The sequence below is a fragment of the Triticum dicoccoides genome, chromosome 1B (assembly GCF_002162155.2).
Source record: "Triticum dicoccoides isolate Atlit2015 ecotype Zavitan chromosome 1B, WEW_v2.0, whole genome shotgun sequence".
NCBI lineage: Eukaryota > Viridiplantae > Streptophyta > Magnoliopsida > Poales > Poaceae > Triticum > Triticum dicoccoides.
The window spans coordinates 616,778,623-616,792,800 of NC_041381.1; positions in this window are offsets into that span (position 1 = coordinate 616,778,623).

The following is a 14,178-nucleotide window of genomic DNA, read 5'->3' on the forward strand; positions in this document are numbered from 1 at the left end:
TGAAACTTCAGATTAAGTTACTACAGAACCTCGTAGGCCTTCCAAAGTACAGTCCGCACCAGAGTGGTACGGTAATCCTGTTCTGGAAGTCATGTTACTAGACCATGATGAACCTACGAACTATGAGGAAGCGATGATGAGCCCAGATTCTGCGAAATGGCTTGAAGGCCATGAAATCTGAGATAAATCTGGCAAATGGATGTCAAAATTGCATTCCTTAATCGATTTATTAAAGAAGAGATGTATATGATGCAACCAGAAGGTTTTGTCAATCCTAAAGGTGCCAACAAAGTGTGTAAGCTCCAGTGATCCATCTATGGACTGGTGCAAAGCATCTCGGAGTTGGAATCTATGCTTTGATGAGTTGATCAAAGCATATAGTTTTATACAAACTTGCGGTGAAGCTTGTATTTATAGGAAAGCGAGTGGGAGCACTACAACCTTTTTGATAAGTATATATATATATGACATATTGTTGATTAGAAATAATGTAGAATTTTCTGGAAAGCATAAAGGAGTGTTTGAAAGAAGTTTTTCAAAGAAAGACCTCGGTGAAGCTGCTTACACATTGAGCATCAAGATCTATAGAGATAGATCAAGACACTTGATAAGATTTTTCAATGAGTACATACCTTGATAAGATTTTGAAGTAGTTCAAAATGGAACCGTCAAAGAAGGAGTTCTTGCCTGTGTTGCAAGGTGTGAAGTTGAGTAAGACTCAAAACCCGACCATGGCAGAAAATAGAAAGAGAATGAAAAGTCATTCCATATGCCTCAGTCATAGGTTCTATAAAGTATGCTATACTGTGTACCAGACCTATTGTATACCTTGCTCTAAGTTTGGCAAGGGAGTACAATTTTGATCTAGAAGTAGTCCACTGGACAGCGGTCAAGAATATCCTTAGTGAGAACTAAGGAAATGTTTCTCAGTTATGGAGGTGATAAAAGAGTTCGTCGTAAAGAGTTACATCGGTGCAAGCTTTTACATCGATCCAGATGACTCTAAGTCGCAATCTGGATACATATTGAAAGTGGGAGCAATTAGCTAGATAGCTCCATGCAGAGCATTGTAGACGTACAATATTTGCAAAACACATACGGTCTTAATGTGACAGACCCGTTGACTAAACTTCTTTCACAAGCAAAACATGATCATACCTTAGTACTCTTTCGGTGTTAATCACATAGCGATGTGAACTAGATTATTGACTCTAGTAAACCCTTCGGGTGTTGGTCACATGATGATGTGAACTATGGGTGTTAATCACATACAGATGTGAATATTGGTGTTAAATCACATGGTGATGTGAACTAGATTATTGACTCTAGTGCAAGTGGGAGACTGAAGGAAATATGCCCTAGAGGCAATAATAAAGTTGTTATTTATATATCCTTATATCATGATAACTGTTTATTACTCATGCTAGAATTGTATTAACCGGAAACTTAGTACATGTGTTGAATACATAGACAAACATAATGTCACTAGTATGCCTCTACTTGACTAGCTCGTTGAATCAAAGATGGTTAAGTTTCCTAGCCATAGACATGAGTTGTCATTTGATTAACGGGGTCACATCATTAGAGAATGATGTGATTGACTTGACCCATCCGTTAGCTTAGCACTTGATCGTTTAGTTTGTTGCTATTGTTTTCTTCATGAATTATACATGTTCCTATGACTATGAGATTATGCAACTCTCTAGTATCGGAGGGACACTTTGTGTGATACCAAACATCACAACGTAACTGGGTGATTATAAAGGTGCTCTACAGGTGTCTCCGATGGTACTTGTTGAGTTGGCATAGATCGAGATTAGGATTTGTCACTCTGATTGTCGGAGAGGTATCTCTGGGCCGTCTCGGTAGTGCACATCACTATAAGCCTTGCAAGCAATGTGAGTACTGAGTTAGTTGCGGGATGACGCATTATGTAATGAGTAAAGAGACTTGCCGGTAACGAGATTGAACTAGGTATGGTGATACCAACGATCGAAGCTCGGGCAAGTAACATACCGATGACAAAGGGAACAACGTATGTTGTTATGCGATTTGACTGATAAAGATCTTCGAAGAATATGTAGGAGCCAATATGAGCATCCAGGTTACACTATTGGTTATTGACCGGAGATGTGTCTCGGTCATGTCTACATAGTTCTCGAACCCGTAGGGTCCGCACGCTTAACGTTTGGTGATGATTTATATTATGAGTTATGTGATTTGATGACCGAAGTTTCTTCGGAGTCCCGGATGAGATCGGCGATATGATGAGGAGTCTAGAAATGATTGAGCCGTAAAGATCGATATATTGGAAGGCTATATTCGTACATCGGAAAGGTTCCGAGTGATTCAGGTATTTTTCGGAATACCGGAGAGTTACAGGAATTCGTATTGGGCCTTAATGGGCCATACGGGAAAGGAGAGAAATGGCCTCAAGGGTGGCCACACCCCTCCCCATGGACTGGTCCGAATTGAACTAGGGAAGGGGGCGCCCCCTTCCTTCCTTCTCCTTCTCATTTCCCCTTTTCCTACTCCATGTGGGAGGTGGAATCCTACTAGGACTAGGGAGTCCTAGTAGGACTCCACACTTTGGGTGCACCCTATGAGGGTCGGCCTCCTCCTCCCTCCCTCCTTTATATACAAGGGCAAGGGGGCACCCTAGAACACACAAGTTGATCATTGATCTCTTAGCCGTGTGCGGTGCCCCCCTCCACCATAATCCACCTCGGTCATATTGTTGTAGTGCTTAGGCGAAGCCCTGCGTCGGTAACTTCATCATTACCGTCATCACGCCACCGTGCTGATGAAACTCTCCCTCGGCACTTTGCTGGATCGGAGTTCGTGGGACGTCACCAAGCTAAACATGTGGAGATTGCAGAGGTGTCGTACCTTCGGTACTAGGATCGGTCGATCATGAAGATGTACGACTACATCAACCGCGTTGTCATAACGCTTCTGCTTTCGGTCTACGAGGGTACGTGGACAACACTCTCCCCTCTTGTTGCTATGCATCAACATGATCTTGCTTGTGTGTAGGAAAATTTTGAAATTACCACGTTCCCCAACAGTGGCATCAGAGCCAGGTTTATGCATAGATGTTATATGCACGAGTAGAACACAAGTGAGTTGTGGGCGATAATAGTCATACTGCTTACCAGCATGTCATACTTTGATTCAGAGGTATTGTTAGATGAAGGGTCCGGACCGACATTACATGTACGCTTACGCAAGACTGGTTCTACCGACGTGCTTCGCACACAGGTGGCTGGCGGGTGTCAGTTTCTCCAACTTTAGTTGAATCGAGTGTGACTATGCTCTGTCCTTGTTGAAGGTTAAAACAACACATACTTGACGAAAAATCGTTGTGGTTTTTGATGTGTAGGTAAGAACGGTTCTTGCTAAGCCTGTAGCAGCCACGTTAAATTGCAACAACAAAGTAGAGTACGTCTAACTTGTTTTTGTGGGGCATGTTGTGATGTGATATGGTCAAGACATGATTCTATATTTTATTGTATGAGATGATCATGTTTTGAAACGGAGTTATTGGCAACTGGCAGGAGCCATATGGTTGACGCTTTATTGTATGAAATGCAATCGCCATGTAATTGCTTTACTTTATCACTAAGCGAAAGTGATAGTAGTAGAAGCAATAGTTGGCGAGACGACAACGATGCTATGATGAAGATCAAGGTGTCACGCCGGTGATGATGGTGATCATGATGGTGCTTTGGAGATGGAGATCAAAGGCACAAGAAGATGATGGCCATATCATATCACTTATATTGATTTCATGTGATGTTTATCTTTTATGCATCTTATTTTGCTTTGATTGACGGTAGCATTATACGATGATCTCTCACTAAATTTCAAGGTATAAGTGTTCTCCCTGAGTATGCACCGTTGCCAAAGTTCGTCGTGCTGAGACACCATGTGATGATTGCTACGTCTTGAGCTTGCGTTGGTTTTCCTTGAAGAGGAAATGGTGATGCAACAATAGTAGCGTAAGTATTTCCCTCAGTTTTTGAGAACCAAGGTATCAATCAAGTAGGAGGCTCCTCAAAAGTCCCATACACCTACACAAACAAACAAGAACTCGCAACCAACGCAATAAATGGGTCGTCAATCCCTTCAAGGCCACTTGCAAAAGTGAGATCTGATAGAGATAAATGATAAGATAAATGTATTTTTGGTATTTTATGATATATATTGGAAAAGTAAAGATGCAAATAAAATTAGATTGAAAGCTTATATGATAAGAGATAGACCCAGAGGCCATAGGTTTCACTAGTGGTTTCTCTCAAGATAGCATAAGTATAACGGTGGGTGAACAAATTACTGTCGAGCAATTGATAGAAAAGAGAATAATTATGAGATTATCTCTGCATGATCATGTATATAGGCATCACGTCCGTGACAAGTAGAGCGACTCCTACCTGCATTTACTACTATTACTCCACACATCGACCGCTATCCATCATGCATCTAGAGTATTAAGTTCATAAAGAACAGAGTAACGCTTTAAGAAAGATGACATGATGTAGAGGGATAAACTCGTGCAATATGATATAAACCCCATCTTTTTATCCTCGATGGCAACAATACAATACGTGCCTTGCTGCCCCTGCTGTCACTGGGAAAGGACACCGCAAGATTGAACCCAAAGCTAAGCACTTCTCCCATTGCAAGAAAGATCAATCTAGTAGGCCAAACCAAACTGATAATTCAAAGAGACTTGCAAAGATAACTAAACACACATAAAAGAATTCAGAGGAGATTCAAATATTTCTCATAGATAAACTTGATCATAAACCCACAATTCATCGGATCTCGACAAACACACCGCAAAAAGATTTACATCGAATAGATCTCCAAGAAGATCGAGGAGAACATGGTATTGAGATCCAAAGAGAGAGAAGAAGCCATCTAGTTTATAACTATGGACCCGAAGGTCTGTTGTAAACTACTCACAACTCATCGGAGAGGCCTTGGAGATGATGAAGAGGCCCTCCGTGATCGATTCCCTCTCCGGCGGAGCGCTGATACGTCTCCGTCGTATCTATATTTTTTGATTGTTCCATGCCAATATTCTTCAACTTTCATATACTTTTGGCAACTTTTTATACTATTTTTGGGACTGACATATTGATCCAGTGCCCAGTGCCAGTTCCTGTTTGTTGCATGTTTTATGTTTCGCAGAAAACCAATATCAAACGGAGTCCAAACGGGATAAAAACGGACAGAGAATTATTTTGGAATATTTGGGATTTTCCGGAGGAAGAATCAACGCGAAACGGTGTCCGGGGTGTCCACGAGACAGGGGGGCGCGCCCTCCCCCCTGGGCACACCCTGGACTCGAGTGGGCCACCCGTAAGGCTGTTGATGCCCTTCTTTTGCCGCAAGAAAGCTAATTTTATGAGAAAAATCTGGGCGAAAGATTCACCCCAATCGGAGTTACGGGTCTCCAGATATAAAGGAAACGGTGAAGGGGCAGAAACAGAGAACGCAGAAACAGAGAGATAGATCCAATCTCAGAGGGGCTCTCGCCCCTCCCACGCCATGGGAGCCAAGGACCAGAGGGGAAACCCTTCTCCCATCTAGGGAGAAGTTCAAGGAAGAAGAAGAAGAAGGGGGGCTCTCCCCCCCTTACTTCTGGTGGCGCCGGAACGCCGCCAGGGGCCATCATCATCACCGCGATCTTCACCAACACCGCCGTCATCTTCACCAACATCTCCATCACCTTCCCCCATCTATATCGAGCGGTCCACTCTCCCGCAACCCGTTGTACCCTCTACTTGAACATGGTGCTTTATGCTTCATATTATTTTCCAATGATGTGTTGCCATCCTATGATGTCTGAGTAGATTTTCGTTGTCCTGTCGGTGATTGATGAATTGCTATGATTGGTTTGAGTTGCATGTTTTATTATTGGTTCTCTCCTATTGTGCCCTCTGTGTCGCGCAAGTGTGAGGGATTCCCTCTGTAGGGTTTGCAATATGTTTATGATTTGCTTATGGTGGGTGGCGTGAGAGATAGAAGCACAAACCCGAGTAAGTAGGTTGTTTACGTATGGGATAAGAGGGGACTTGATGCTTTAATGCTATGGTTGGGTTTTACCTTAATGAATCTTTAGTAGTTGCGTATGCTTGCTAGAGTTCCAATCATAAGTGCATATGATCCAAGTAGAGAAAGTATGTTAGCTTATGCCTCTCCCTCAAATAGAATTGCATTAGTGATTACCGGTCTAGTAACGTAGTCAATTGCTTAGGGACAATTCCACAACACTTACCACCAATTTTCCACACTCGCTATATTTACTTTATTGCTTCTTTATTTAAACAGCCCCTAGTTTATATTCAATTGCTCTTTATTATCTTGCAAACCTATCCTATCGCACCTACAAAGTACTTCTAGTTTCATACTTGTTCTAGGTAAAGTGAACGTCAAGCATGCGTAGAGTTGCCTCGGTGGTCGATAGAACTTGAGGGAATATTTATTCTACCTTTAGCTCCTCCTTGGGTTCGACACTCTTACTTATCGAAAACTGTTGTGATCCCCTACACTTGTGGGTTATCAAGAAGAGCCGGCGAAGGCTCCAAGATGGGATCTCGCGGATATAGAAGGTTACGGTGGTGGAAATAGTTTTTCATGGTCGCCTCTGATATTTTCGGGGTACATGGGTATACATAGGAGGAAGAAGTAGGTCGGTGGACGCCCAAGGGGCCCACGAGGGTGGGGGGCGCGCCGGGAACCCTCGTGGCCACCTCCCTTGTTTCTTGACTTCCACTCCAAGTCATCTGGATCACCTTTGTTCCAAAAATCTCGCTTCCGAAGGTTTCATTCCGTTTGGACTCCGTTTGATATTCCTTTTCTTCGAAACATTGAAATAGGAAAAAAAACAGCAATACGGGCTGGGCCTCTGGTTAGTAGGTTAGTCCCAAGAATGATATAAATGTGTAAAGTAAAGCCCATAAACATCCTAAACGGGTAATATAATAGCATGGAACAATCAAAAAATTTAAATACGTTGGAGACGTATCAAGCATCCCCAATCTTAATTCCTCCTCGTCCTCAAGTAGGTAAATGATAAAAACAGAATTTTTGTTGTGGAATGCTACCTAGCATAATTCTCAATGAAATTTTCTTTATTGTGGCATGAATGTTCAGATCCAAATGATTCAAAATGAAAGTTCATATTGACATAAGAAATAGTAATACTTCAAGCATACTAATCAAAGTAATCATGTCTTCTCGAAATAACATGGCTAAAGAAAGTTATCCCTACAAAATCATATAGTTGGTTGTTGCTCTATCTTCATCACACAAAGTATTTAATCATGCACAACCCCGATGACAAGCCAAGCAATTGTTTCATACTTTAGTAATCTCAAACTTTTTCAACTTTCACGCAATACATGAGCGTGAGCCATGGACATTGCACTATATGTGGGATAGAATGGTGGTTGTGGAGAAGACAAAAAGGAGAAGATAGTCTCACATCAACTAGGCGTATCAATGGGCTATGGAGATGCCCATTAATAGATATCAATGTGAGTGAGTAGGGATTGTCATGCAATGGATGCACTAGAGCTATAAATGTATGAAAGCTGAACAAAAGAAACTAAGTGGGTGTGCATCCAACTCGCTTGCTCACGAAGACCTAGAGCATTTTGAGGAAACCTATCATTGGAATATACAAGCCAAGTTCTAAAATGAAAAATTCCCACTAGTATATGAAAGTGACAATATAGGAGACTCTCTATCATGAAGATCATCGTGCTACTTTGAAGCACAAGTGTGGTAAAAGGATAGTAGCATTGTCCCTTCTCTCTTTTTCTCTCATTTTATATTTTTTTCTTTTTTTTTCTTTTTCTCTTTTTTTCCTTTTGGGCCTCTTTTTTTGGAATTTCTCTCTCCTTTTTTTATAAAGTCCGAAGTCTCATCCCGACTTGTGGGGGAATCATAGTCTCCACACTACAGAAAAAATACACTTCCGTGATGATACAGTAGGTCTCGTTTTTTGTCATGCATGTACATCCATGACAAATTTATGACAGAATCAAGATAGTCATACCTCTGCTGTCGCAGAAGTGTTCCATGACATTACCAAAATTATCATCATGGAAGTGTCCACTTCCATGACGATAAATCGCGCATCACAGAAGTGCTTTCGTCAAGGGTGACCGACACGTGGCATCCACCGTAACGGAACGCCGTTAAGCTATCGGGTCGGGTTTTAGATCCGATAACCCGTTAACAGCCCCGACCAATGGGAAATTTCCACGTGTAAAATTCTGATTGGCCGAAGGGAACACCTGTCAGCTCTTCAGTGGGCCAGATGTCGCCCGTCTATTGGAGGAGACATGCCTATGGTACGTTGACACGTGGCTGGGCCCAACAGAGGCCCATATAGGTTAAAAAGGTCGGCCCAGTCAAATGCTCGTAGAACTTAATGAGGTACTAGTGGGCCAGCCCAATAACGGACTACTTAATAAAGGCCCATTTACAGCCCGAAACCAGATCTGGCCCGTTAATTGTTCGCCCAATATTTGGGCCCATTTACGGCCTGAAGCCAGATCTGGCCCGTTAATTGTTCGCCCAATATTTGGGCCCATTTGCGGCCCGAAGCAAGATCTGGCCAGTTAATTGTTCGCTGAATATTCGGGCCCAACTACAGCCCAGTGACTTTCGGCTTGTTAGAGGCCTGATGTAGACATGGTCCCATTTCAGCCCGGTGTGACTTTTGGACTGGGAATGGCCCGTGCTGCCCATGGGCCATATATGGTCCGACGGGACATCGGGCCCACTAATGGCCCGTGCTAAAGGTGGCAACAGTTAAGCCCAACGTGACTTTGGGCCTGTTAAAGGCCTGTCGCGTAATTCGGCCCGTTGATGCCTGTACTAAGCTTTCGTCCTCTTAAAGGCCCATGATATCAGTGGGCCAACTAAGAACCGAGATATGTTTCAGCCTGCTAACGGCCCGTGAGCTAACTGGGCCCATAACGGCCTGGTCTACATTTCGGCCTGCTGAAGGCCCGTCCACGACTAGTGACAATTGAGGCCCAACATGCATTTTGGCCTGCTAAAGGCCCGTGGTTTCATCTCGGCCATAACAGGCGAGTACAATATTCAGCCTATTAATGGCCCAATGCTACCTGGGCCGAACTAAGCGCTGGGTCGACAAAAGGCCCAACTAAAATATAGGCCGGTGTAAGTTTGGGCACCGAAGAAGCAGATTACAAAAACTGGGCACCATTGCAGCGTAACAAAATAATACTGAACCGAGACCACTTCCAAGATAGTTCAAGAAAGGTTAGCCTTGCGGGGGAACTGCTGCGCAAGCTGCTGAGCAAGGCTGTGAGACCGGCCTAGCATGTCGGTCATAGCTTCCAGGTGTAGCTGTTTAGCGATGAGGTTCTCATTGGTGTTCTCCGCAATCTTTCTTAGAGATAGGACTTCAAGTCAAAGTTGAGTTGTAGAATGCCTTTCTGCTAGAAATTGGGACTGAAGAAGTCGAACTGATTCAGACAACGAATTCTGTGAGCTTGTCTGACTGTTAGTCTCAAGTAACTTGAACACTGCATCAAGACAAGACTTTGGGGTTGTCTCGCTATCTTCAAGATGTTTTGCCTTCTTTGATGCAATATATGTTGGGTTTGTCTCACAGCCTTCGGCAGACTTGTGCATGCCATCAGGCATATCACCCTGAAACAAAGCAGAGAGATGACAGGTTTTGCACGTGTATAAACAAAGATGATAACTGTTCTGTCAATTCTATCCAATTTAAAATTAGAAAATAAAGAATAAGTTCAAAATATCAATAGCATAATTTGGCATTGTTCATAATGCGGGGAGCTTCACCACACTACTGGATTACCCTGTCAACATAACAAGCATAGATGAAGGGCAAATAAAATCATTGTATCTATTTTGGATAATGTGCATGGCATGTTGTTCATATCATCAGCCACATCAGTAAGATAAAACAGGAGATGACAATGTGCAAACGTGGGCTGCTTGACCACACACTGGATTATAGATCCACAAAACCAAGCATGCATATAGGGAGTATTAAGTAATGTGCATGGTATGAATAAGAAATTTGGTTTTACAAGTAAAACTTAGAACTTACGGTTCTTACGAACATGCATTTTTGTAGAAACAGCAAACTAAACAGCAGTAAACGATAGGGATTATGAGCAAATTAAACAACGGTTGAGGATAAAGGCTTTAGAAGGACTGACTTACATTAACAGTTAACACCGGCTTTATAATGCCCTTCTCCATGTCAAGGGAAGGATAACTCAAGAATTTCAGCACCGAATCTTCTTCATAAGCATTGCCTGTACTCTACATTTTGTAGAGAGTAATTATAGATATGATAATACTGGAAGGGATAGAGGATAATGAAGATAAGATGCAGATTGATGTTACATAATCAACTACCAATCCTTGGAAGTACAAGCGTTACATGACAAAATGTACTGACAAGAGCAATGGGCTACACTTCTGCACTGGCATTTTCTGTGTATTCTACTTGTTGGTAAGATTAAATATAGATCCGATCTTTTTTAGTAAATGGTGGGCGAGGGAGATAAGATGCAGAATGCTACAAAATGAACCAATCCCTGTTCCCATAATACAAGAGTGTTTTGAACACTGGTGTACTGTACAAAACATTCTTATATTATGGGACGGAGGGAGTAGCTGTTAATGTAAGTAAAGTGATAGACCACGTTCAGTCCTTACAAGAGGACTGCAGAGCTAAACCTCTTCAAAAGCATTGGGTTGATTCTAAATTTGTGTAAGAGTCCATACGGATCTTATAATGTCCACCAAATAGGAGATTACGAGGCTAACATGTGCAGTGATGCTACATAATCAAACAGCTATGAAAGTAAGTATGGTCTTACAGGGCAAGAGGTACTCACGAGAGCAATGCAGTGTGCAGTATAGTTGCGAGATTCTGTGGTCCCTTGAGAACGAATGTTCTTCTGCTAACAGTTTTCGTACAAGTGAGACATTAAGGCAAATGCAGAAATGTAGTTCAAATTGTGATGTGATATCATAGACAGTACCTTACACTGCAGCCAAGACCAATGTGTAACAAGATTATTCCAGTCACCATCGGATAAATGTAGCACCGGAGACTTTACAGAAATTTCGTTCAGAGGCTTGCCATCGAAGTGTGCCTGCCTTAGGTAGGAACGATACTTCATCAACGAGTGCTTGAAAAGTGCAACCAACTCTTGCTCGTCATCACAATCCAGTTTGCTCCTCGCTTATTTAAAAGAATGAAATCTTGTGTCTTCTGTCAGCAGAAACATATGCAGTAATGACCATGAATAACATTAGTACATTACTTACATGTAAGTTGTGGAGGAAGACTGGAAATTGTTCTGTGTCTGCGGTATAATCTTTCCATGAAGGAAAGATGCGCACAAAGTTCCTGACAACAACATAAGCTTCGTCTTCTAAACTGGGAAGAAATGGAGTAGGGGTCCTATTTGCTGCAATTGGGGCTCTCTCGGGTTTGAAAAGGGATTTGGCAACTGGATTTGGTGTACTCTTTGCTGGAATGGGGGTTTTGCGTCGTACAGCTGGTGCTATGTCAACTGGCATAATCATACTGTTTGCTGTAGTTGGGGTCTGCTGAGTTGGGGCATCAGAAATGACCAGTGTAGTAGGGCTAGAGTCTGCTAGAGTTGGGGTATTTTGTGGGTCAGGTGATATTGCAACTACACCTAATGGGCTATTTGATTTATCAGGTGCCACTACCTTTTCCAAATACTTTGCTTGTGCTCCTCCACGATCAGCAATCGCCCTCTTCCTTTTGAATGTTTGATACACAAGAACATCATTTGAATGGATAAATATGGTATGATGACAGATGGAATATGTACTAAAAATGGATAGGCAGGGCGTATTCACATACATGATGGGTAAACTAAGCTAACGGCAGTTCAACAAAGTAGAAGCAATGCAAAGCATCAGTTGCAAGATATGTGCGAGCAATGTAACCTTGGAAAGTTAGAGCAATTACCTTGATGGGTGAATAAGATAGGGCATCTTCCTCTGACTCCTCCACTAGGGAGCTACATTGACTTAGGTCTCCCTCTAGCTCAGAATCACTGTTAGGATCATATTCTGAGCATGAATCTGTAGGTGGAGAGCGTTTGCATTGCATTGCATCTAGACTTGATTTCAGTCCCTTCATGCCAAGTTTGACAGCCATGGCATTGTTCTGCTTTATTCTTTTCATGCGCGCAAGCTCATAATCACTATGATGCTGTTCAGAATCTGAGATTCATGAAAACATAAAAAGTAGTCAGATTATCTATGGAATGCATTGCGGATTCAACTCAGAGAGTGTCTCCCTATAAACCCCTGCATATGCAAAGTTCACCTCCCCAACCATGCTGACCAGACCACACACAGAAATACAAACCCCTTATGTCTCTATAACAGGCAGGCACACATTTCAAAACTTAAGTAGGAACATTAGAATCATATGAAATTCGTATTTGAACAAATAAACTAAGCAATATGAGTGGCGTAATGTTTTGCTTCAAGGGTGGAGTGTTGGTAGTGCGACACAAAGCAAGTAGGCAGATTATATTCCATGTAAAAGATCGAAACCTATGTAAAAGCTGGAAATGACACTTGCTTTCTATACAATGCAGTGTTCGTTACCCACACATGATGGAAGAGATCACATAGAGAAATACTATTCACTCAGGTCTACGGTTCCAATATTTAGAAACAGGGTGGTCCACCCTAAAAGAATATTGACAACAAATATGACAAGGCAAGCATAGATGTAGTGAATCAATCATTTACATGAGCTTATTAGGACAAGTATGCAGAATTGTAACTGCAGTAAGAGATAGTCCAAAATCTGAATGAAGAAGTTTGTCTAGCACTTATTGTTTGCAACTAATCAACGTGAATAATTGGATATTATATCGAATGAGTAAGAAAGACAAGTAAAATTGTCAACAAACCTGGCTTGCAGTAGTAATCTGGGTCAGTGTCACTACGACCAACAATCCAAAATGACTAGTCTCTGTTTCAAGGGCTGGAATTTTGAAAACCCTGTGAACTTTAGAGGTACTAAAGATTACCGAAATACATCTGAACCATTAAGTGTAGGTAGCACTGAGCACACAACAAACCCTAATGACAGTCCTGCCTAATGAGTAATGAATCAATTAGAAAATGAGTGATGAGGAGTGGCTACTGAGTCTTGAGGACGTATCTCAGGATAAATCGGGTTGGCTTGGTGGGTGCTGCATGCCTGAGCCCTGAACGGACTAGGAAGGTAGGCACGGCGGCACGCCCGGGCAGCGGTGACGCTGTTGGGCGAGCGGCTCCTGGCCTCCTGTTAGTCTGGCGTCTCCTCCTAGAGTCATGCCGTCCGGGGACGGCAAGTCGCCGGTGAGGCAGGCGGCCGGGGGCGAGTAGAGATCAGAAGCGCGCAGCAGAACAGACAGGAATAGGGGCCTGGGACAACCCAAAATCCTACGGTGGGTCGGCCCACCGTGGGCACCCTATAGAGATACACACCCGAGCGGCGAACATGAATTTTCGAAACTAATTTAGGAACATTTAGCTGACCAATTAAACAACTTTGTTTTAATAATATCAGATTCGTATTTGAACATCTAAGCTTGTTTAGCTTGATGCGTGGAGCAGTGTTATTATGACACGAATCACGTATTCTGATTGTATAGTGATCATAAAAGGGGGAAACTCTAAGCATATTTTTTTAGCAAAAGAGGGTTTTCCCTCCGATTTCTATTAAAGAAACCACCACGGAACCAACATGATCAATTACACCCTAAGCATGATCAATTAAACCATATTATGTCTGTGCCATGGCAGATTTGAAGCTGCAAACCGGAGAAATGATATTTAGCATCCATTATTTGCTTTGAACTAAGAACTAAATTCTAAGAGCTGAAAAGAAAGTAGAGTAACGAAGTTAAGATCTATTTTCTGGTTGAGATCAAAAAGTTGAGGAGATATGAAGTACCACCTCTCTTGCGGCGCCGTGTAGGCATCGGGGGTGCGATGGCTGTCGGTGGCGTTGAAGCAGATCTGCGACGGTAGACGGGTGCATCGGGGGATAAGTCCCGTTGCGGTGGAAGAGAAGGTCATGTGAGCGGCCCCGGCAAAGAG